At 49.0% G+C, this 22,657-nt stretch overlaps 1 protein-coding gene across 1 annotated transcript in view; it reads right to left on the bottom strand.

The window, feature by feature from the left end:
• KIFAP3 (kinesin associated protein 3) overlaps nt 1-22,657 on the bottom strand; it is a 1,147,560-nt gene that overhangs the window by 75,466 nt on the left and 1,049,437 nt on the right. The gene's annotated exons all lie outside the window — the stretch shown is intronic.

The following is a 22,657-nucleotide window of genomic DNA, read 5'->3' as shown; positions in this document are numbered from 1 at the left end:
GCCTCCAAATGAAGTTGTTTCGCGCCTCCCGTAGAGCGGGAGCGCGAGTGATTAACTTTATGGGCTCCTGGGCAGCCCCGCCTCCAAATTAAGTTGTTTCGCGCCTCCCCAATTGTGGACAGTCAAACACACATGCATTCTAAAAGCTTTTCAAAAAGACATGCTTGAAGCAAAATACTTGCATACAAGGGACAATAAAAACATTTGCTCATCAGAGTAGTTGCTGGTGCCATTGGTTTCACCTATGTGACATTTAATGAGGGTGAGACCATCCCAATTGCATATAAATCACACTTATACTCCACAGCTGAACAATGCTTTGCTCCCACTGAGAAAATCCTCATTGCTGTCCAGATGGCGGTCCTTAAAGGGAGACCTCTTGCCCAAGGAAAGCGCATTATTGTCGTATCCAAATGCTAAAGCATTACTTCCACATTGGATACAATGGGCAACGTCTCTTACAGCCTCCAATGTTTATTATGTTTTTGACTCCAAATTACAAACCCAAGAATTCTTACAATATGAACTTGAGTACCCAGTTCTAGCAAATACATTGCCTATCGAACAATATCATAACATTTTGTCTAATCATGGTTCAGCTTAACCAGCGATAGGAACAAAACATCAATACTCTGTGCTTGCGTGGTTGTGAGTATTTACATGAAGGATGGCAAGTTCCTTCCAGAAACTACTTATACACAGACTCTAGGAGATTGTACTGCAAAACTTGCAGAGCTCAAGGCTCTGGTGATGGCACTGGAACATACGGATCCTGAACAGACGACATTGATTGTGTGTGATTTGTACCATTGCGTCCAGTCCTTCAATGAATATCTCCATTACTGGCACCAAAATTAGTTCAGAGATTTAAAAGGTAACAAAGTTAAACACAGACTTCTGTGGGGTAAGATGGCAGAGCTGAAGGAAAAGCTATCCAATGTCCATGTTGTACACACACTGACATCAGCGTATTGAAATACACGCTTATGAAGCAGGTAGAGTATTAGGTACGAGTTGTAGCTGGCTTAAACACCTATACAGAGTCGAGAGAGCACTTAATCTGACTAGAAGGTCACTGGGGGGGGGGAGGGCGTACATCATACGAATGCCTTTTTGTCAAATGTATGTTCCAGATCTTGATGGTCCTGGCGTGGATGCAGCAGATACACCCTTTGACATAAAGGATTGTGTCACTGTCTTGCAGGACTTGCAATAGTTCAGCGATGACAACGCATCTCCTAATTCTGCCTCCTTTGGAATCAGGGATTTACCAGTAACATCTACTGAATGGATTCCTAAACTTGGGGATCTAGTGCGTAAAAAGATTGCTATGAAAAAGGAATTCGGTCCTTCTTATCATGCACTGGTTCCAGTCGTGGGAATACATGGTACCAGAACTGTGATTCTACCCCGCTGCCTGACTCTAAAGAAAATCGCTTTGTCTCCATCGACAATGTCAAGCTACACCATGTGGCCGATCCTGCACAGCAGACCTAGAGGACTCCTGAGTAGTGCCAGGATTCCTCTCACTACAGACCAGGATGTTCCCCTACAAGTCTTCAACAACAACGTTGATACCTCTCTCCAACCTTGAGGAGGGTGGAGAATAAGCTTTCATTGGTTCTACTGACAACTACTTTTACATTGATTTCTGCTAATACGTACAACTTCCTACAAATACTGCACAGACTGATATTGTAATGTACTATACACCACCGAGGGAATCTCCAGTAGCTTCTCCTCCTGAAAGTACACCTCCAACATTTGTTTGTACAGATGATGGTTATTTTGTCAATGTTGACGACTTTTCTTCGGACTAATCTGCCTTTACTGCAACAAAATTGTCAAGAACACGTAAGCTGATACATTGGCTTAAAATTATCTATCTTATTTGTCCATGGATTTATCTGTGGCTTTTATTGACTGTACTTGCCTTTCTCCTAAGTACTGGGTTTGTTATTGTCTTCTTTCTTCTTATGCATGGTCATTTTCTGCCTGAACGCTCTTCAGTTGAACTGGTGGATGAGGCCCAAAAACCAAATTTTTCATCACACAAAATTTTCAGAGACTTTTCCGTAGTGAACATTACAGCCATACCAATTCCCAATGGGATTGTTTGGGACAAAGTATTATTAGATATATATGGGCCTACTGAGGTCATTCAAATACCATATGTTTTAAAACTTTTCATGACAGATGTGATCACACCCGGAGTGGTTTCGTATGACTGAGATGTGAAAACTGTTGATGCAATGCTGTCTGATCTAAAGTATCATACAGTTTTTGAAAATGAAGATGGGTACCAATTTAAAGGTAGTTATGGAGACATGTTCTGTTATAACTATTATGGACATTATTACATTCAAAGAGCAAGTACCCAAAGACTATTTTTAAATATACACAATGGGAACACTGCCCAACACCACCAACAGGAAGTTCTAAAACATATACTGAAAAATGTGCATGTTTTTCTGGGCACAATGTTAAGAATGCTAAGTCATATTATTTTAAATTGCCAGAAATGTAAAGTCAAAATGTTTTGTTGACAGATACGAAATCGATTTACTCTGATTCCCCTGTTGCCCGATTTGCTATAGAACGCTATGAGTACTGGTTGAAGTCAATTAACTTAAAGAGTGTGTTGGGAACAAAAAAAATGGCAAATAAGAGGAAGAGAAGCTTTATTTAGAGCATGTATGATTCCTGTTCGAATGATATTTCTCCATGAAACAGTACAACGAACAAATGTTTAGGCTTAGCAAACATTAAGGAACTGTATGCACCCATGAATTCTCACCCCTGCTAAATTTTACAAATGGCAAAAGTATATGAATGTGTCCGAAAGATCACCTCAATGAATGGGTCCTAAATGGTACATTTTACACATCATTTTCTCGTCCTGGTGGTTGGATATTGTGGTCTGTAGACACCAATGGGTACCATACGTGTTTTGTTAACTCCTCGGGGGTTTTAGAACGAATAGGCCAGACCCTCGTTATGTGTCCTCAGAAAACTTGAGTATAGTGACAACATATAGTGGAGGGAAACTATGCCAGCAGTGGATGATGGTCTCCTCTCTAGATGCTGTCAAAGAACATCTAAGTCTCCTTTCCAATAACACAGATCTACAGGATTTCCTGCTAGGCCCCAGAAAAAAACACAGAAAGCGTTTCTTATATGCTGCATATAAGGAAATATGGAAGCTTTCCCAACAAAAGGTGGCTGCCCGGTTAAGGCAAATAGATAAGGAAAACTTACAGAAAGCATTAGCCGTTGTAGATAATGGGATTAATACCTTGTCCAATGGAATATATATCTTAGATAATATCGTATCCTCTGTAATAAATATAGTACAGAATGATGTATCATTTTTGCAACATGGATAAAATCAGCTAAGATGCATCATGCAGTTAGGATGTTAGGTCGCGTTCCCTGGCAACATGTGAGCGCAAGGGAGATTTATTTCTACATTTAATTTAACTTGACATCATCAAATAATGGCTAAAAAGAAGCAACATATGTCATGTTGAATTCTGAAAAGTTAGACTATTTGCCTTTTACTGTGGCAGAAATACCACCTGCTGAATGGCTAATACATGGGGTTATAAATATGCCCATTCCAACACTACAATTTACATCCTGTTTGAAACACATTCCAGTGGGCAGATAGATAAGGCTGGGAGATAGTTACATACACAAAGTGTGGGAGCTTCCTTTCTTGTACAAATGCTTCAATGGCATGAAAGAGGTCTTTCTTAGTGCTAGTGAATGCGAGACTTCTGTGAGCCAATCGATGGTTTGTAAACATCTGTCCTTGCACATGGCATGTAATGCCTCATGGCAAATTTAGCTTGTATTCTCAAGGGAGTCCCAATTCCCTTGATTCGACCTGCGTTCCATGGCGCTCCAATGGCAGCTATGTGCTCCCTTAACAGTGAGAGCTGTTGTGGGATGCGAGCCCAAATTGCTTACATCGTTTTGGTCTCCCAAACTGCTACGTGCTGCAGGAATGTCCTTTTTCCACCTTCGCAGTTTCAAGGAGTAGCAGACTTTGGCCTCCCATTGCTACTTCTGATGTGAATTTTGACAAGTTGAGCAGACTTAAGGCTATAGTGTTTCAAAAACATGTGGCGCTTACATCTGCACACCAGAACTATGCGCTTCAAGTTGCGGAGTCATCTGCGGAGATTCAGTCCCTTTTAACTACAAATTTTTGAACACTTTGGTGAACTTGTGGGACGAATACTTAATGCAACCATTACTATTGGGATTGCCTACTTTTTTAAGGCTGTTGGTTCTGGTTTTGTTCACACCTTCTCTTCTATTTTCGGTTTAATACTATCAGCCATACATTCTGTATTTTCGAGTATTTTCGGGGGATTTCCAATTACTTTGGCTAGAATGGGTGGCATTTTGCTGTTGCTACTTGTTCTGCGCAATGGCTGTCCCATCACAGCAAGGAGTACTGAAAACGCTACCGCCAGCACAACTGTGTCGTGAACACATGATGGGGTATTTTGGAGCACCACTCCTGTAAAAGCTGGAGTGTGACTGATCTTCGACATTCCGACGGGTTTTGGATTGTGTGCAGCCCATGTTTCGATACCTCTGGTGCTTCTTTGTATGTGCACTGGAAGTCTGTCTTTCTAGGCAGGGCTTACTTTCATTGGACGCTGATCTGTTGATGTTCTCGATGAGGGCGGATTATCAGACAAACGTATTGAGGGTGCGTTTGCTACGGGAGCCACTTACGAGTTGCCTTTTATGGATTCTGCAACTCTTAACTCAATGGAAGGCATGACACGGAATGCTGCTGTCTCAGCTGGAGTTCAGGCTTTGGAACACAAACGCTCTCTGTAGCTTTCCTTGGAAATAATTTGGATATTTTACCACCTGCGGAAGTAGAACGTTTCCTGGCTTCAATTGTCCCAGATGTAATTGGCGATTTCCAAAGTGACATTGACTACTGAATTTGGCTTGTTCAAATTGTCCTTTTCCTGCCTCTTAGTTTTTAGCATAAGAGTTATTAGATTTTTTCTTGTTCTTAGGCTTTTAAACCACCTTTGACCAGCAAGGCGAGGGTGTTGTAGAGCTATTTTAGACATGTTGGTTTTAAGCTAACTAGGCCTGCCGCTGTGCACTTTAACCCTGTTACATTTTGCTAAAGATGGCTTTATTTTTCTTTATTTTTCTAACAATAACAATATTTGCGGTGCTGTCTTATTTTCTTTATCTCATTGTACTTTTGCCTAGGAAAGCATTATGTTCTTTGTAGGACATTTATTTCACTCTGTGGTTTCTCCAAGGCTACAGTCAAATCGGGCTGGCAACAAACGTGGTAAGCTGTGTCTCTAACATTCACAGAAAACATTTACTCATACATGGGGACTTTTTCTTAGAATGTCAGCTGTTTTATTATAAAAACACCCCCTTGTCCCAGACACCGTAGAGGGGGATTCCAGCCAGATGACCACGACGTCATGATGATTGCTGACCGCTTCGCTGCAGCTACCTGCCTAGACGGCCGGACCACTGATCCACATGGGGATGGTGTCTCTCTAGGCCACAGGCTTCTTCCTCCAGGTATGAGGGATGATGTCACCCCAGGGGGGGAAACCCGAAAGGCAGATTTAGGAGGCTGGTCTGGCTTATAGTGGGTACCTAATGGTACTTACACCTTGTGCCAGGTCCAGTTATCCCTTATTAGTATATTAGTAGTGTTCTAGCAGCTTAGGCTGATAGAGGTAGCTATAGCAGAGCAGCTTAGGCTGAACTAGGAGACATGCAAAGCTCCTACTATACCACTTATATCATATAGCACTATATCATAAGAAACACAATACTCTGAGTTACTAAAAACAAAGGTACTTTATTTCAGTCACAATATGCCAAAAGTATCTCAGAGGATCTAGGAGCTAAGTAATATACACAAAGTAAACACAAACCAAAATCAGGTAAGTAAACAGTTAGAAAAGTAGTGCAAACACTGTAGAATACAATAGGATGCAATAGGAAACAATAGGCCTAGGGGCAACACAAACCATACACTCCAAAAGTGGAATGCGAACCACAAATGGACCCCAGGTCAAGTGTAGTGTGTAGAGGGTAGCTGGGAGTGTAAGAAAACACTAAGGGTGTCCAAGATACCCCAACCCATGACCCTGAAAAGTAGGAGTAAAGTTACCCTACTACCCCAGAAAGACAGTAAAGTCGAGATAGGGGATTCTGCAAAGACAACAACTAACTGCAAAGCACTGAAGACGGATTCACAGACCCGAGGACCGGCAAAGGAAGGGGACCAAGTCCAAGAGTCACCCAAGTGTCTGTGGGGGGGGGGGGCGCAGGAGCCCACTAAACCACGGATGAGGGTGCAAAAGGGCTGCCTCTGGGTGGAAGAAGCCAAAGATTCTGCAACAAAGGAAGGTGCCAGGAACTTCTCCTTTGGTCAGAAGATGTCCCAAGGCGTGCTGGAGGATGCAGAGTTGTTTCCACGCAGAAAGACCGCAAACAAGCCTTGCTAGCTGCAAGAGTCGCGGTTGAAGATAATGGATGCTGCCCGGGCCCAGGAAGGACCAGGAGGTCGCCCCTTGGAGGAGGAGACCGAGGGGGCGCTCAGCAACAGAGAGAGCCCACACAGAGAGAGCCCACGCAGAAGCAGGCAGCGCCAGCAGAAGCACTTGAACAGGCATTCAAGAAATCGGAGCACGCCGGTCGTCTCAACACAACAAAAGAGGGTCTTACGAAGCCGGTGGTCAACTCAGCGAGTTAAGCAATGCAGGACGGAGTGCTGGGGACATGGGCTGTGCTGTGCACAAAGGAATCCATGCAAAAGTGCACAGATGCCCTAGCAGTTGCAGATCACGCAGTACACAGGATTACTGTCTGGCGTGGGGAGGCAAGGACTTACCTCCACCAAATTTGGACAGAAGGACCACTGGACTGTCGGGGACACTTGGATGCAGCTCCTGCGTTCCAGGGACCTCGCTCGTCAAGATGAGAGGGGACCCAGAGGACCGGTGATGCAGAAGTTTGGTGTCTGTGTTAGCAGGGGGAAGATTCCATCGACCTACGGGAGATTTCTTCTTGGCTTCCAGTGCAGGGTGAAGGCAGACAGCCCTCAGAGCATGCACCACCAGGAAACAGTCGAGAAAGCCGGCAGGATTAGGCGCTACAATGTTGCTGGTAGTCGTCTTGCTACTTTGTTGCGGTTTTGCAGGCGTCCTGGAGCAGTCAGTGGTCGATCCTTGGCAGAAGTTGAAGAGAGAGATGCAGAGGAACTCTGGTGAGCTCTTGCATTCGTTATCTGACGAGGAACCCTCAAGCCCTCAGAGGAGGATTGGCTACCTAACCAGGTAAGAGCCTATCAGGAGGGGTCTCTGACGTCACCTGCTGGCACTGGCAACTCAGAGGTCTCCATTGTGCCCTCACACTTCTGCATTCAAGATGACAGAGGTCTGGGACACACTGGAGGAGCTCTGGGCACCACCCCTGGGGTGGTGATGGACAGGGGAGTGGTCACTCCCCCTTTCCTTTGTCCAGTTTCATGCCAGAGCAGGGGCTGGGGGCTCCCTGAACCGGTGTAGACTGGCTCATGCAAGGAGGGCACCATCTGTGCCCTTCAAAGCATTTCCAGAGGCTGGGGGAGGCTACTCCCCAGCCCTTAACACCTATTTCCAAAGGGAGAGGGTGTAACACCCTCTCTCAGAGGAAATCCTTTGTTCTGCCGTCCTGGGACTGAGCTGCCCAGACCCCAGGAGGGCAGAAACCTGTCAGAGGGTTGGCAGCAGTGGTAGCCGCAGAGAAAACTCCAAAGAGCTAGTTTGGCAGTACCCGGGATCCCTGCTGGAGCCCCGGGGATGCATGGGATTGGCAACCCAATACCAGATTTGGCTTGGGGGAACAATTCCATGATCTTAGACATGATACATGGCCATGTTCGGAGTTACCATTGTGAAGCTACATATAGGTATTGACCTATATGTAGTGCACCTGTGTAATGGTGTCCCTGCACTCACAAGGTCCGGGGAAATTGCCCTGAACAATAACTCACACTTAGTAACTTTGCACCTAACCTTCACCAAGTGAGGGTTAGACATATAGGTGACTTATAAGTTACTTAAGTGCAGTGTAAAATGGCTGTGAACCAGGCTGCAGTGGCAGTCCTGTGTAAGAGTTGTCTGAGCTCCCTATGGGCGGCAAAAGAAATGCTGGAGCCCTGATCTCCTGGAACCCAATACCCTGGGTACCTAGGTACCATATACTCGGGAATTATAAGGGTGTTCCAGTGTGCCAATTAGAATTGGTAAAAATGGTCACTAGCCTGCAGTGACAATTTTAAAAGCAGAGAGAGCATAAACACTGAGATTCTGGTTAGCAGATTCTCAGTGATACAGTTAGGCACCACACAGGTAACACATTTAGGCCACAAACTATGAGCACTGGGGTCCTGGCTAGCAGGATCCCAGTGACACAGGCAAAAACAAACTGACACACAAGTAAAAATGGGGGTAACATGCCAGGCAAGATGGTACTTTCCCACAGCTTATTACGCTGTGCTCAGACATAGTTTAGGTAGGAGAAACATATACATCACTCCTAGTGGCAATATGGTAGGACTATTCTTGTGTTTTACTCTGTTAGTCACCTTTTTGCTTTTATACTGTTTTATCATCCTAGTTATTGCAATACATGCCTTTTTATCTAAGATGCAGTTACTTCAATACATCCTTATTGAATTATATCCTGCCTCTGTTGTCTTTGCCTGTTTGAGACTTTTGGTAACTGAGAGAAAGGGATTGGAAATGATCGTCCACGATCCCACTGAGGAGTCTTCTTGTCATGTGCCCGGTTGCCACAATCATCTCGGCCAGAGGTGAGGCACTGCCAGTTCCTGAAAGGTAAGGTCCTCATAGTGAGAACCCATGTTCTGAGATGTGCTAGGTACTGAAGACATGTTAGAGTGTTGTAGGGTGTACCTAACCCCCCCTAACATCTAGTCTCTCTTACAGAAGTTTGGAGTAAGGGCTATGCCTATACCCCTCTCTTACCCAAACCCTAGAGACTATGGTGGTCATTCTGACCCTGGCGGTCTTTGACCGCCAGGGCGGAGGACCGCGGGAGCACCGCCGACAGGCCGGCGGTGCTCCAATGGGGATTCCGACCGCGGCGGTAAAGCCGCGGTCGGACCGGCACCACTGGCGGGGTCCCGCCAGTGTACCGCGGCCCCATTGAATCCTCCGCGGCGGCGCAGCTTGCTGCACCGCCGCGGGGATTCCGACCCCCCCTACCGCCATCCAGATCCCGGCGGTCGGACCGCCGAGATCCGGATGGCGGTAGGGGGGGGTCGCGGGGCCCCTGCAGTGCCCATGCCACTGGCATGGGCATTGCAGGGGCCCCCGTAAGAGGGCCCCTATATGTATTTCACTGTCTGCTGCGCAGACAGTGAAATACGCGACGGGTGCAACTGCACCCGTCGCACAGCTTCCACTCCGCCGGCTCGATTCCGAGCCGGCTTCATCGTGGAAGCCTCTTTCCCGCTGGGCTGGCTGGCGGTCTGAAGGCGACCGCCCGCCAGCCCAGCGGGAAAGTCAGAATTACCGCCGCGGTCTTTCGACCGCGGAACGGTAACCTGACGGCGTGACTTTGGCGGGCGGCCTCCGCCGCCCGCCAAGGTCAGAATGAGGGCCTATGTCCTGACACTAAATATATGAGTATATCCCGAGCTAGTGAGTGATCTTACCTGTGGAAAGTACCAAATGACAGAGTGGTAAGGCATTTGCAAGTGCTTATCCCACTGCTGCACCACCAATGTAGGAAGCTGGGCTGGTGTGTGGTGTGTACCTATGATACTTACACCTTATACCAGGTCCAGGAATCCCCTATTAGTGAAGTGTAGGCAGTGTCTAGAAGCCAGGCTCTCTAGAGGTAGCTGTGGATGAGAAGCCAAGACTTATCTAGGAGACATGCAAAGCTCATGCAATACCACTGTAGTCACACAGCACTTATACACCTGAAAGAAAACACTCAGTTGCACAAAAATAAAGGTACTTTATTTTTGGAATATATCACCACAAAATACTAGACAGGTAACCCACCATTATGAGGTAATTAATTCACTAAATATATACACTAGTAATTAGCATATAAAAGGTTAAAAACAGTGCAAATAGTAATAATAGTGACCCTAGAGGGGGCACAAACCATATACTAAAAAAAATGGAATGCAAACAAGGTACCCTCACCTAGGTAAGTAAGATGTGTAGAAAGGTGCTGGGAGTCTTAGAAAATCACAGAGGTAAGTAACACAGTACCACCTGGCGACCAGGAATGCAGGAGTAAAATACAGGATTTTCCCCAAACCACCCAAAAGGATGAAAAGAAGACACCCAGACAAGCCTGCAAGAAAACCAGTGGTGGATTCCTGAAGAAAGAAGACCTGTGGAGAAAGGGGACCAAGTCCAAGAGTCACAGAGAAGTCCAGGCAGAGAAGAAGCTACTACCCACCCATCTGTGGATGCAGGAGTTGGTCGACGGTGATGAAGAACACATCAGCACTGCAGCCCTGGAGCCAGAGAAGAGTTCTTGATGGATGCAGATGGAGACCCACGCTGGAAGGAAGATCGCAGACTGGTGTCGGTGCAGGAGTTCCACCAACAAGCCTTGGCAAAGGCAAACTCACAGTCAGTGGAAAAGTGGTGCTGCGGGGGACCAGCAAGGCCCAGAAGGACTCAACCCAGGAGGCTGAGTCACAGGGGACCCTCAGCATTGTAGTGAGCCCACAGAAGCAGAGGGAGCACCTACAAGACGTTGACACAGGAGTCGCAGAAGGAGCCCACTCAGCACTACAAAAGAGGATCCCATGCCACAGGAGAACCACACAGGAGACTGTGCTTTGCAGGATGAAGTGCTGGGGCCCTGAGATACACATCACCTGAAGATCCCTTTGAGGACATGCAAACAAGCCTTGGGTGATGTTCTGACCCAGATGAAATGGGGTCACCACCTTGGGGAGGCAAGAGACACGAGTTCTGAGTACCATCTTGTCTGGATAGACAGTGAAATACAGTGGCTTTGATGACAGAGCTTGCACCTCACTCACCCTCCTGGCAGATGTTATTGCCTGGATAGATAGTGAGTGTAGGAAACTGGCACTTGTTGCAGTTACCTACGCACTTTTTGCCTGATATTGATGCTGACTTGACTGAGTGTGTGCTGGGATCCTGCTAACCAGGGCCTAGCACAAGTGTTCGTTCCCTAAAATTGTACCATTGTCTCCACAATTGGCACGCCTCTGGTACACACAGAAGTCCCTTGTAAAAGGTACCAGTGGTACCAAGGGCCCTGAGCTCAGGAAAGGTCCCTAAGGGCTGCAGCATGTGTTATGCCATCCTAAGGGACCCCTCATCAAACACATACACACTGCCACTGCAGATTGTGTGTTGGTGGGGAGAAAAAGTGAAAGTCGACATGGCATCCCTCTCAGGGTGCCATGCCCACAAAACACTGCCTGTGGCATAGGTAAGTCACCCCTCTAGCAGGCCTTAAAGCCCTAAGGCAGGGTGCACTATACCACAGGTGAGGGCATAGCTGCATGAGCAATAGGCCCCTAAAGTGTCTAAGCCCATTCTTAGACATTGTAAATGCAGTGTGGCCATATTAAGTATATGGTCTGGGAGTCTGTCATTACAAACTCCACAGCTCCATAATGGCTTCATTGAGTACTGGGAAGTTTGGTATCAAACCTCTCAGCACAAAAAGCCCACTCTGATGCTAGTGTTGGATTTATTCTAAAAGGCACACAGAGGGTGTCTTAGAGGTGCCCCCTGTATTTCACCCAATCCTCTAGTATATGATTGACTGGTCTGTGCCAGCCTGCCACTAGCAGACAAGTTTCTGACCCCATGGGGTGAGGGCCTTGGTGCTCTCTGAGGCCAGAAACAAAGCCTGCTCTGTGTGGAGGTGCTTCACACGTCCCACCTGCAGGAACTGTAACACCTGGTGGTGAGCCTCAAAGGCTCAGGCCTCGTGTTAGAGCACCCCAGGGCACTCCAGCTTGTGGAGATGCCTGCCCCCAGGACAAAGACCCACTTTTGGCGGCCAGTTTCACGTGAAACTTAAGAAAAACAAGGAGTGACCACTTTAGCTTGGACCACCCCTAATGTGTCCAGAACTGAAGGGACCCCACCCTGCAGAATCCTCAATCTTGGTTTGGAGGACATGGAAATAGGGTTAGGAATGTCCCCCCTCCCCTAAGGGAGTGGACACAAGAAGGGTGTAGCCACTCTCAGGGACAGTAGCCATTGGCTACTGCCCTCTGACCCCAGTAACGCCCCTAAATCTTGTATTTAAGGGCTTCCCTGAACCCACCTCACCAGATTCCTGGCGACCTAACAAGTAGAAGAAGGACTGCTTAGCTGAAACCCCCAGCAGAGAAGAAGGAAGACGACAACTGATTTGGCCAGAGCCCTACCAGCCCGTATCCTGCTTCAAAGAACCTGCAAAAGAACAGCAACACATCCAGTGGGACCAGCTACCTCTGCCAAGCTCCAGAGGACTGCCCTGCACCCAAAAAGGACCAATAACTCCGGCGGACAGCGGTCCTGACCAAGAAGAAACCAACAACTAAGGACCCCAACCTCACTCTGCATGTGTGAGTCCTAACCACTCTGCACCCAACACCCACAGCCCGTGTCCAGGTGGCCCAACCAGCTAGAGGATCCACAGGCGATTCTGAGCAAGGGCCCACCCTGGGTTTACCTCTCTACCCCTCCACGACAAAGCCTGCACGGGAATCCTGAGGAACCCCCCCGACCGTGAAAGTTCCAGACGAAGATATCCGACGCCTGAAGACCGACTGCACCCACAGTACCCAGGCCGTGGAGAAATCGACCCCAGGTGCAGCAACGCTCAGCAGGTGGCCCTCCTTACTGTCCAGTCTGTGGTTTGCCTGAGATGACCCCCTGGACCTCGCCTGCAGCCTCTGAGTGACCCTCGGGGTCCCCTTTGCGAGAATCATCAGAGACCCGATATCTTGTTAGCCACAGTGCCGCTGAGGGTGTATGTTTCGTGTCTACTTGTGGTCTCCCCAGTGCTCCTCTAAACCCCCCATGTCTACCCTCCGAAGTCACGGGTACTTACCTGCCTGCGGATCTGAAAGTGCCCAAAGTCTCTATAGGAGCCCATGTTCATTTTGCCTACACTTTGACCTCTGCACACGGCCCCTGTGATGCTGGTGGTGGGTGTTTGGGGTTAAGTTGAACCCCAACCTGTGGACTTCCTACCCCCGGAGACCGGAACTGTAAGTGTTGTACTTATCTGTAAAACAATCTAACTTTTCTTTGCCCCCCGCACTGTTTCAGAAAATTGCAGATTATTGCCAATATTTCAAAAACTGTATGACTTATCGATTCCAAACAAAGTACTGTTGCTACATGTGTGAAATACGAATCTATTGAAGTACTTACCTACAACTTGAATCTTGTGGTTCTAAAAATAAATATATTTTTGATACATAAAAACCATTGGTCTGGAGTTAAGTCATTCAGTGTGTGCTTCTTCTATTGTCTGTGTGTGTACAACAAATGCTTTGCACTACCCTCTGAGACTACCACAAAAGACAGCATTAGTATTATCTACTTTAGCCTCTGTTAAGCCTCTGGGGACCCCTGCACACTATGGCCCTCATTCTGACCTTGGCGGGCGGCGGAGGCCGCCCGCCAAAGTCCCGCCGTCAGGTTACCGTTCCGCGGTCGAAAGACCGCGGCGGTAATTCTGACTTTCCCGCTGGGCTGGCGGGCGGTCGCCTTCAGACCGCCAGCCAGCCCAGCGGGAAAGTCTCCATGCATGAAAGCACAGAGTTGACAGGTTTGGGTGGAGAACCCTCCCCTGCTGCTGCGACAGAAGATCCTCTCGAAGGGGCAGCCTGATCGGAGGATTGATGCTCATTTTGAGAAGCTTGGGATGGGATACCAGACACTCCAAGCCCAATCTGGAGCCACTAGGATGACCTGGCCTGGTCAATCTTCTTGAGAACTCTGGGCAGAACTGGCATTGGCAGAAAAGCGTACAGGAGGCCTGAAATCCACTCCCGACGAAAAGCGTTGCCGAGCGATTGCCGCCTTGGAAACTCCAACGTGCAATATTGCTGACATTGCGCATTCTCTGCTGAGGCGAATCGATCTAACCAAGGCTCTTCCCACTGTTCAAAGTCATTGCGCCATCTCCGGATGGAGATACCATTCATGATCCACTAGACATCGACGGCTGAGCTTGTCCTCCCCTGGTGTTCAGATAACCTGCCAGGTGTTGAACCACCACGGTTATGCCCTGCTGTTCCAGCCATGTCCAGAGATGCATAGCGTCTTGACAAAGGGTCCACGACCCCACATTGCCCTGCTTGTTGCAGTACCACATTGCGGTGGTGTTGTCCGTGAACACCTGCACTATCTTCCCTTCAAAAACAGGAAGAAATGCTTTCAATGCTAGTCGGATAGCCCGGAGCTCCAGTAAGTTGATATGGAGTCTGGTTTTCACTAGAGACCAGAGACCTCTGATCTCTGCCTCTCCCAGATGGCCGCCCCATCTCAGAAGTAACGCCTCTGTCACTAGTGTGAGATCTGGCTGCGAAGGGAGAGGAGTCTGCCTCTGACCCAATCGCAGTTCACTAACCACCACTGCAGGTCTTTTGCAGTTCCCTCCGAGATCTGAACCGTGTCGGTGAGATTCCCCTGATGCTGTGCCCACTGGAATTTCAGGTCCCACTGCAGAGCCCTCATATGTCATCTGGCATGTTTGACTAACAAGATGAGGGAGGCCATGAAGCCCAGCAGCAGCCTCAGAGTCGGTTTCACCGAAATCCAGGATAGAAGCTGAAACATCGGTATCATAACCTGAATATCCTGCTCAGGAGGATAAACCCGAAACTGCACTGTGTCCAGGACGGCTCAGATGAAAGGGAGCTTAGCTTTTGAGAGAGAGTCAGGTGTGACTTCGGCAAGTTTATAGTGAACCCCAATGAATGCAAAAGGTTCGCCGTCATCTGATGGTGGCTGACGAGAGCCTGGGACATCGGAGCCAGTCGTCGAGGTAGGGGAAGACTGAAATCCTTAACCTGAACAGATGAGCTGCCACCGCCATCACCTTGGTGAACACACGATGGACACTGGTGATACCAAAGGGGGGGGGCACGGTAAACTGAAAGTGCTTGTGGCCCATCTTGAACCGCAAGTAACGCCTGTAGGCGGGCAGGATGGGGATGTGAAAATACGCATCTTGCAAGTCCAACGCTACCATCCAGTCTCCATGGTCTAGGGCAGACAAAACCTGAGCGAGAGTGTCCATCTTAAAGTTCTTCTTTTTGAGTAAGAGATTGACGTACCTTAAATCCAAGAGTGGGCGAAGACCCTAGTTCTTGTTTGGACTCAGAAAGTTGTGGGAATAACAACCACAGTCTACTTCTGACATCCGGACCTTTTCTATGGCCCCCTTGGCGAAGAGAGCAGTAACTTTGGAAGATTAAATGATCCTTCATCAGCTGTTCTTTCAATGGAGGTATAGAGGGGGGGAAAGACTGGAACGGGAGGGAATAGTCCTTCTGTATGATCTGCAAGATCCATTTGTCTGATGTTATGGACCGCCAGTGAGGGAGATGAAATTGAATCCTCCCTCCAACTGCATGAACATGGCCTTGCAGAACCATACTAGCAGGGCTTGGGGGCTGTGGAAGAGGGTGGCCGACGTCTGGCTAGACCCTCTGTGTCTGAAGGTATCACAACCTCGTCCTTGCATTTGAGGCTGTGATGATGGAGGAGAGTGGCTGACCTGTGGGTGGGGTGGTACCACACAACTTCTAAGGCCTCAAAAGTGGCGAACGGCAGATTGCTGGCGAGCAGGCCAGAGGAGCCCAAGGATCTGGCCTTAGCTCGAAAGTCCTCAACCTCTCAAACACCGAGTCTGCCTTTCCTCCAAAAAGGCGTGAGCCATCGAAGGGCATGTCCATCAGGTTTGCCTGGACACCCCCGAAAAGGCAGTTGTACGAATCCAGGTGTGGCGACGAAGGGCCCCTGTCAATGATATTGCCCTGCCCAGGGAGTAGGTTGTGTCCAAACCACACCAAATAGTAAACTTGGCTGCATTTCTCCCATCTTTTACAGCTTGAGTGGGAGTGTCCTGTACGCCCTACTGGACCTGGGGCAGCACCTGTGCCACTGTATCCCCTAACGTATGGGAAAAACGGCCCAATGGGCATGAGGTGTTTACGGACCTAAATGCCAGGCTGGAGGAAGAAAACATCTTCTTCCCAAGTTGGTCCAGCCTCTTGGATTCCCTATCAGGGGGAGTGGAAGGGAAGTCATCACAGGATGTGGAGACTTGGACCACCAAACTCCGTGGGCTGGGGTGTTGGGTGAGAAAACTAGGGTCGGCAGGAGCTGGTCGATGGCGGTGACCAATTGTCCTATTCACAGGAGCCCCTGTGCTGGGTTTGGGCCACGTCCATAGCAGGAAATCAGTAACGGCTACATTAATGGGTAACATTGGCAGTCCCTGGCTGGAGCACCTCTGTCAGGATGTTAGTCATGACCGGCACCATAGGCAACTCCAGGTCCAAGACCTCAGCCGCTGTACACACCACCATGGCGTATGATGCTCCCTCCTCCATAGCCACAGAAGGAGGTGGGAGCATACCAGCAACTGGAGAAGTATCCAGTCTGCTGGCTTCCTCTAGTTCCACATACTAGTCCTTGTCCTCTAATCCATATTCCCAAGGGTCCTCAGACCCCTCCTATTGCTCACCTGTGCCTTGGCTGATCAAAATAAGCCTCAGCCACTGATCTGGGCCGAGTCGGCACCGTTGAAGTCGGAATCAGCATCGTGCAACGTCGTTCAGCCTCCGGATCACATGGAATGAGGATGGGGCTCCCACCACCAGTGGGTGCCAGCAGTGGGGGGGGAGCGTTGATGTCGGGCATCAGAGGAGGCCAACTGTGTAGAACCAGCACCAGCCTGGATCCGATATCGGATCCTTGGGTCCCCAACGGCACCGAGGCCGAAGCCATCAAACCCGATGGGGCCCCTGCTACCCCCGCGCGATCCGAGGAACCACCAGCGCGGGAAGCCCACTCAAAAACGAGGTGCATGGCTTCGTAGAAGTCTTTAATTTGAGCAGAGGTCGTTCTGGCTCAAGGATAGAGGGGGAGATGCAAAGTCAGCCCTGGCAATGGCTCCGCTGAACCGTGCTAGGAACGTCAACATTCCAGTGACGCCTCTTCGGCCGACGGGCATGACGGGCATGGCGAAGTAGAAGTCCGCTTGGACTTCTTCTTGTGCCTTTTCCCCGAGTGCCCCGAGAACCTTGAGGGGGAAGTAGAGGACTTGGGGTTCCTGGATAGGGCTTGCAACCTCATCCTTGAGCGGGACCGTGACCTCCGAGGAATCGCGCCACCCAAAGTCGACTGCCGGGCCGCCATGAGTTTTAGAGACCACTCCCTCAAAGCCTTCTGGGCTATGGCCCAGCAGTGGGAACACAGCTTCGAGTTGTGGTCCCTTTTGAGGCACCGGAGACATACTTGGTGGGGGTCCATCACTGACATGGCACGATGACAGGTGCCACTTGTCTTGAACTCTGTCTTCCTGCATGGCATCTCCTCGCACAGACGAAAAAAATCTTCAACAAAAAGGTCAAAAAAAGGCTTGCCAAAAAAGCAAAGGGTGGCTCGATCCTGGACCTGTGCTGTACCGGCACAGAAGGAAAAGAACTAACGCATGTGTGCCAGGCTGGTGCCTTTATATGCATCCGTGACGTCACAGACAGCTCTAACGACGCTGACAAAGCCATGCAGAGCCGGACGATGCACGTGGATCCTAACGATGCAACCCGACGGCACATGCAGGGTATTGCTCAGCAAAAAGATTCCGGATTCGAAGCTGACGCCAGGGAATTCAAAGGTAAGGAATCTGCAGCAAGAAGTCTTTATCAGATAGATCCCTGTAGACAGTTTTTACATGGATGTAAAAATGATGGTGAGACAGAATGGTGTTTCTGATGTCAGTGGATTTTCTTTGATAACATCGTTGATAATATCAATGTAATATTTGCAGTACATTTTTTGACGAAAAACTGCATGGCGGGGGCGTGAGTTTTAGTTACCTTAGGGCACGGGCTATAGTTACTTGAGGTAAGTCTAACTATAACTGGTGAATTTCTATGGTTTGGTATGTTTAAAATGTGAGCCTAACTATAACGTCTATGTAATTTTTTAAGTGAATTTCCAAGGTTTAAAAAAGATTCTATTTCCTCAATTTAATGCCTCTGTAACATTTGCTTTTTTTCAGTGAACTTCTGTTTTTTAAACGTATAGTAATTTTCATTAGTGCAAGTTAATCCAACCACTGCAGCGCACATCACCCTATAATGATCCAAAACCCTATAACCATCGTGCACCCAACCTTCACCCATACGGCCTTCACCCATGCACAGTGGAGGTTGCCCACAAGACCTAGCTTGCAACCAGACCCTGCTGCCAACCCCCCTAAAAATCCAATCCTATTCTGTGCACGGCCCTTTAGCTGTGCGTGGCGGAAGTTGGCCGTGGCCTCTCTGGGTATAAGAATAGGTGTGAGAGTTTGTATAAGGGGTAAGAGTGTCTATCAGTGTCTCTCTGGGTGTTAATGTGCATAAATCATAGATGAGGGTCTGACTGTGTGTGCAAGTGTCTGAGAGCTTGTGTGAGTGGGAGAAAGAGACTGAAAGAGAGAAAGTGGGAGGGAGAGAGATAGAGTTTTTTTAGTCTGATGTACGATATAGTTAGAATGAGATATTTCTGCACAATTTAAAAAGAAAAATGTATTTGTCATTTTTAAAAGTAAAATCCCCTTTCATATGACCCTTAGACAAAAAATTCAAGATGGAAATCGAGTCCGGAAGAACTCGAACCCTAAATGCTCAGTGTGAAGGTCTGCGACCTTCACAATGAGCTATTCTTTTTTTTGTTGCCCTTTATTGGCTATAGGGGACCGTGAGGAAGCCCCCAAGGGCTCCCCACCAGTCGCTTCATGTTTATTTATTTTTAATTTTTTTTTAACAAAATGCCCTTAATGGGCTATCTTGGACCGGGAGAGAAGCTTCAAAGCCTCTCCTGCAGTCCCATTGCTGCAGCAACGAAGGAGGTGCTTTTTACAGCAGCTCTGTGTTTGCGGAAGCAAATCTTTCATCTCTGTCCCCTGCTGGGGACAGAGATGAAAGGTCTGCTTTCAGAAAGCAGGGCCTGCTTGACAGGTCCCACTGTTTGAAACCAAGCCACAGCAAACAGCTATGTCCCGGGGGTGGTACCCCGGGACATAGCAGGAGCTGGCCCTGGGGGATGGCAGTCCTCAGGGCCATCAGTGGCTCCTTGAGAGGGACTGTGCAGCCCCCCTCAAACAATCATAGCCCAAGGGAGGTGGTGAGCCCTGGGGCTAAACGGGCTTCAAACCAGACTCTCATTCTGTTTTATTATAGCCCTGGAGAGGTGGTGATCCCCAGGGCCACGGCGGGGGGAGCTACGCGGCCCTCCTGCACCAAATTTAGCAATTGCCCTGGGGAGATGGTGGTCCCCAGGGCTGGGGGGTTACGTGCCCCGTATTAAATTTCTAAATTACCGCGGAGAGGTGGTGGTCCCTGGAGCTGTTGCCGAGGCTGACGGTCCTCCACCACACACTTAAAAGCAATTTGCCCCGGGGAGTTGGTGGTCCCTGGGGCGCAGAAGAGACAGTGAGCCCACTGCATATATCATGAAATTCGCCCCAGTGAGGTGGTGGCCTCTAGGGCTGTGGGGTAGCCAGTGCCCCCCCTTGCACTCATATAAAGACTACCCCTGGGACTTGGCCCACCTGGGTGTAGGAGGCTGGACTGGCTTGTAGTGAGTACCAAGGGGTACTTGCACCTTGCACCAGGCCCAGTTATCCCTTATTAGTGTATAGGGTGTCTAGCAGCTTAGGCTGATAGATAATGGTAGCTTAGCAAAGCAGCTCAGGCTGAACTAGGAGACGTGTGAAGCTACTACAGTACCACTTAGTGTCATATGCACAATATCATAAGAAAACACAATACACAGTTATACTAAAAATAAAGGTACTTTATTTTTATGACAATATGCCAAAGTATCTTAGAGTGTACCCTCAGTGAGAGGATAGGAAATATACACAAGATATATATACACAATAGCAAAAATATGCAGTATAGTCTTAGAAAACAGTGCAAACAATGTATAGTTACAATAGGATGCAATGGGGAAACATAGGGATAGGGGCAACACAAACCATATACTCCAGAAGTGGAATGCGAACCACGAATGGACCCCAAACCTATGTGACCTTGTAGAGGGTCGCTGGGACTATTAGAAAATAGTGAGAGTTAGCAAAATAACCCTCCCCAAGACCCTGAAAAGTGAGTGCAAAGTGCACCAAAGTTCCCCTAAGGACAAAATAGTCGTGTTAGAGGGAAAATGCAAGGAAAACACAAATCAGCAATGCAACAAAGATGGATTCCTGACTGAGGGTACCTGTGGAACAAGGGGACCAAGTCCAAAAGTCACAAGCAGCTCGGAGATGGGCAGATGCCCAAGAAATGCCAGCGGTTGGTGCAAAGAAGCTCTTACTAGGCTGAAGAACTGTGAATACTGCAGGAACGACAAGGGCTAGAGACTTCCCCTTTGGAGGATGGATCCCCCACGCCTTGGAGAGTCGTGCAGAAGTGTTTTCCCGCCGGATGGACGCCAACAAGCCTTGCTACACGCAAATCGTGCGTTTGGCGTTTTTGGACGCTGCTGGGGCCCAGGAGGGACCAGGAGGTCGCAAATTGGACCTGCAGAGAGAGGGGACGTCGAGCAAGACAAAGAGCCCTCACTGAAGCAGGTAGCACCCGGAGAAGTGCCAGAAACAGGCACTACGAGGATGCGTGAAACGGTGCTCGCCGAAGTTGCACAAAGGAGTCCCACGTCGCCGGAGACCAACTTAGAAAGTCGTGCAATGCAGGTTAGAGTGCCGTGGACCCAGGCTTGGCTGTGCACGAAGGATTTCCGCCGGAAGTGCACAGGGGCCGGAGTAGCTTGCAAAGTCGCGGTTCCCAGCAATGCAGCCCAGCGAGGTGAGGCAAGGACTTACCTCCACCAAACTTGGGCTGAAGAGTCACTGGACTGTGGGGGTCACTTGGACGGTGTCGCTGGATTCGAGGGACCTCGCTCGTCGTGCTGAGAGGAGACCCAAGGGACCGGTAATGCAGCTTTTTGGTGCCTGCGGTTGCAGGGGGAAGATTCCGTCGACCCACGGGAGATTTCTTCGGAGCTTCTGGTGCAGAGAGGAGGCAGACTACCCCCACAGCATGCACAAGCAGGAAAACAGTCGAGAAGGCGGCAGGATCAGCGTTACAGAGTTGCAGTAGTCGTCTTTGCTACTATGTTGCAGGTTTGCAGGCTTCCAGCGCGGTCAGCGGTCGATTCCTTATCAGAAGGTGAAGAGGGAGATGCAGAGGAACTCGGCTGAGCTCATGCATTCGTTATCTAAAGTTTCCCCAGAGACAGAGACCCTAAATAGCCAGAAAAGAGGGTTTGGCTACCTAGGCGAGAGGAAAGGCTACTAACACCTGAAGGAGCCTATCACAAGGAGTCTCTGACGTCACCTGGTGGCACTGGCCACTCAGAGCAGTCCAGTGTGCCAGCAGCACCTCTGTTTCCAAGATGGCAGAGGTCTGGAGCACACTGGAGGAGCTCTGGACACCTCCCAGGGGAGGTGCAGGTCAGGGGAGTGGTCACTCCCCTTTCCTTTGTCCAGTTTCGCGCCAGAGCAGGGGCTAAGGGGTCCCTGAACCGGTGTAGACTGGCTTATGCAGAATTGGGCACATCTGTGCCCAACAAAGCATTTCCAGAGGCTGGGGGAGGCTACTCCTCCCCTGCCTTCACACCATTTTCCAAAGGGAGAGGGTGTCACACCCTCTCTCAGAGGAAGTTCTTTGTTCTGCCATCCTGGGCCAGGCCTGGCTGGACCCCAGGAGGGCAGCTGCCTGTCTGAGGGGTTGGCAGCAGCAGCAGCTGCAGAGAAACCCCAGGAAGGGCAGTCTGGCAGTACCAGGGTCTGTGCTACAGACCACTGGGATCATGGAATTGTACCAACAATGCCAGGATGGCATAGAGGGGGCAATTCCATGATCATAGACATGTTACATGGCCATATTCGGAGTTACCATGGTGAAGCTACATATAGGTAGTGACCTATATGTAGTGCACGTGTGTAATGGTGTCCCCGCACTCACAAAGTTCAGTGAATTGGCTCTGAACAATGTGGGGGCACCTTGGCTAGTGCCAGGGTGCCCTCACACTAAGTAACTTTGCACCTAACCTTTACCAGGTAAAGGTTAGACATATAGGTGACTTATAAGTTACTTAAGTGCAGTGTAAAATGGCTGTGAAATAATGTGGACGTTATTTCACTCAGGCTGCAGTGGCAGGCCTGTGTAAGAATTGTCAGAGCTCCCTATGGGTGGCAAAAGAAATGCTGCAGCCCATAGGGATCTCCTGGAACCCTAATACCCTGGGTACCTCAGTACCATATACTAGGGAATTATAAGGGTGTTCCAGTCAGCCAATGTAAATTGGTAAAAATGGTCACTAGCCCGTTAGTGACAATT

The sequence above is a fragment of the Pleurodeles waltl genome, chromosome 4_2, assembly GCF_031143425.1.
Source record: "Pleurodeles waltl isolate 20211129_DDA chromosome 4_2, aPleWal1.hap1.20221129, whole genome shotgun sequence".
NCBI classification, from domain to species: domain Eukaryota; kingdom Metazoa; phylum Chordata; class Amphibia; order Caudata; family Salamandridae; genus Pleurodeles; species Pleurodeles waltl.
This window is presented reverse-complemented; position numbering and strand designations above follow the sequence as displayed.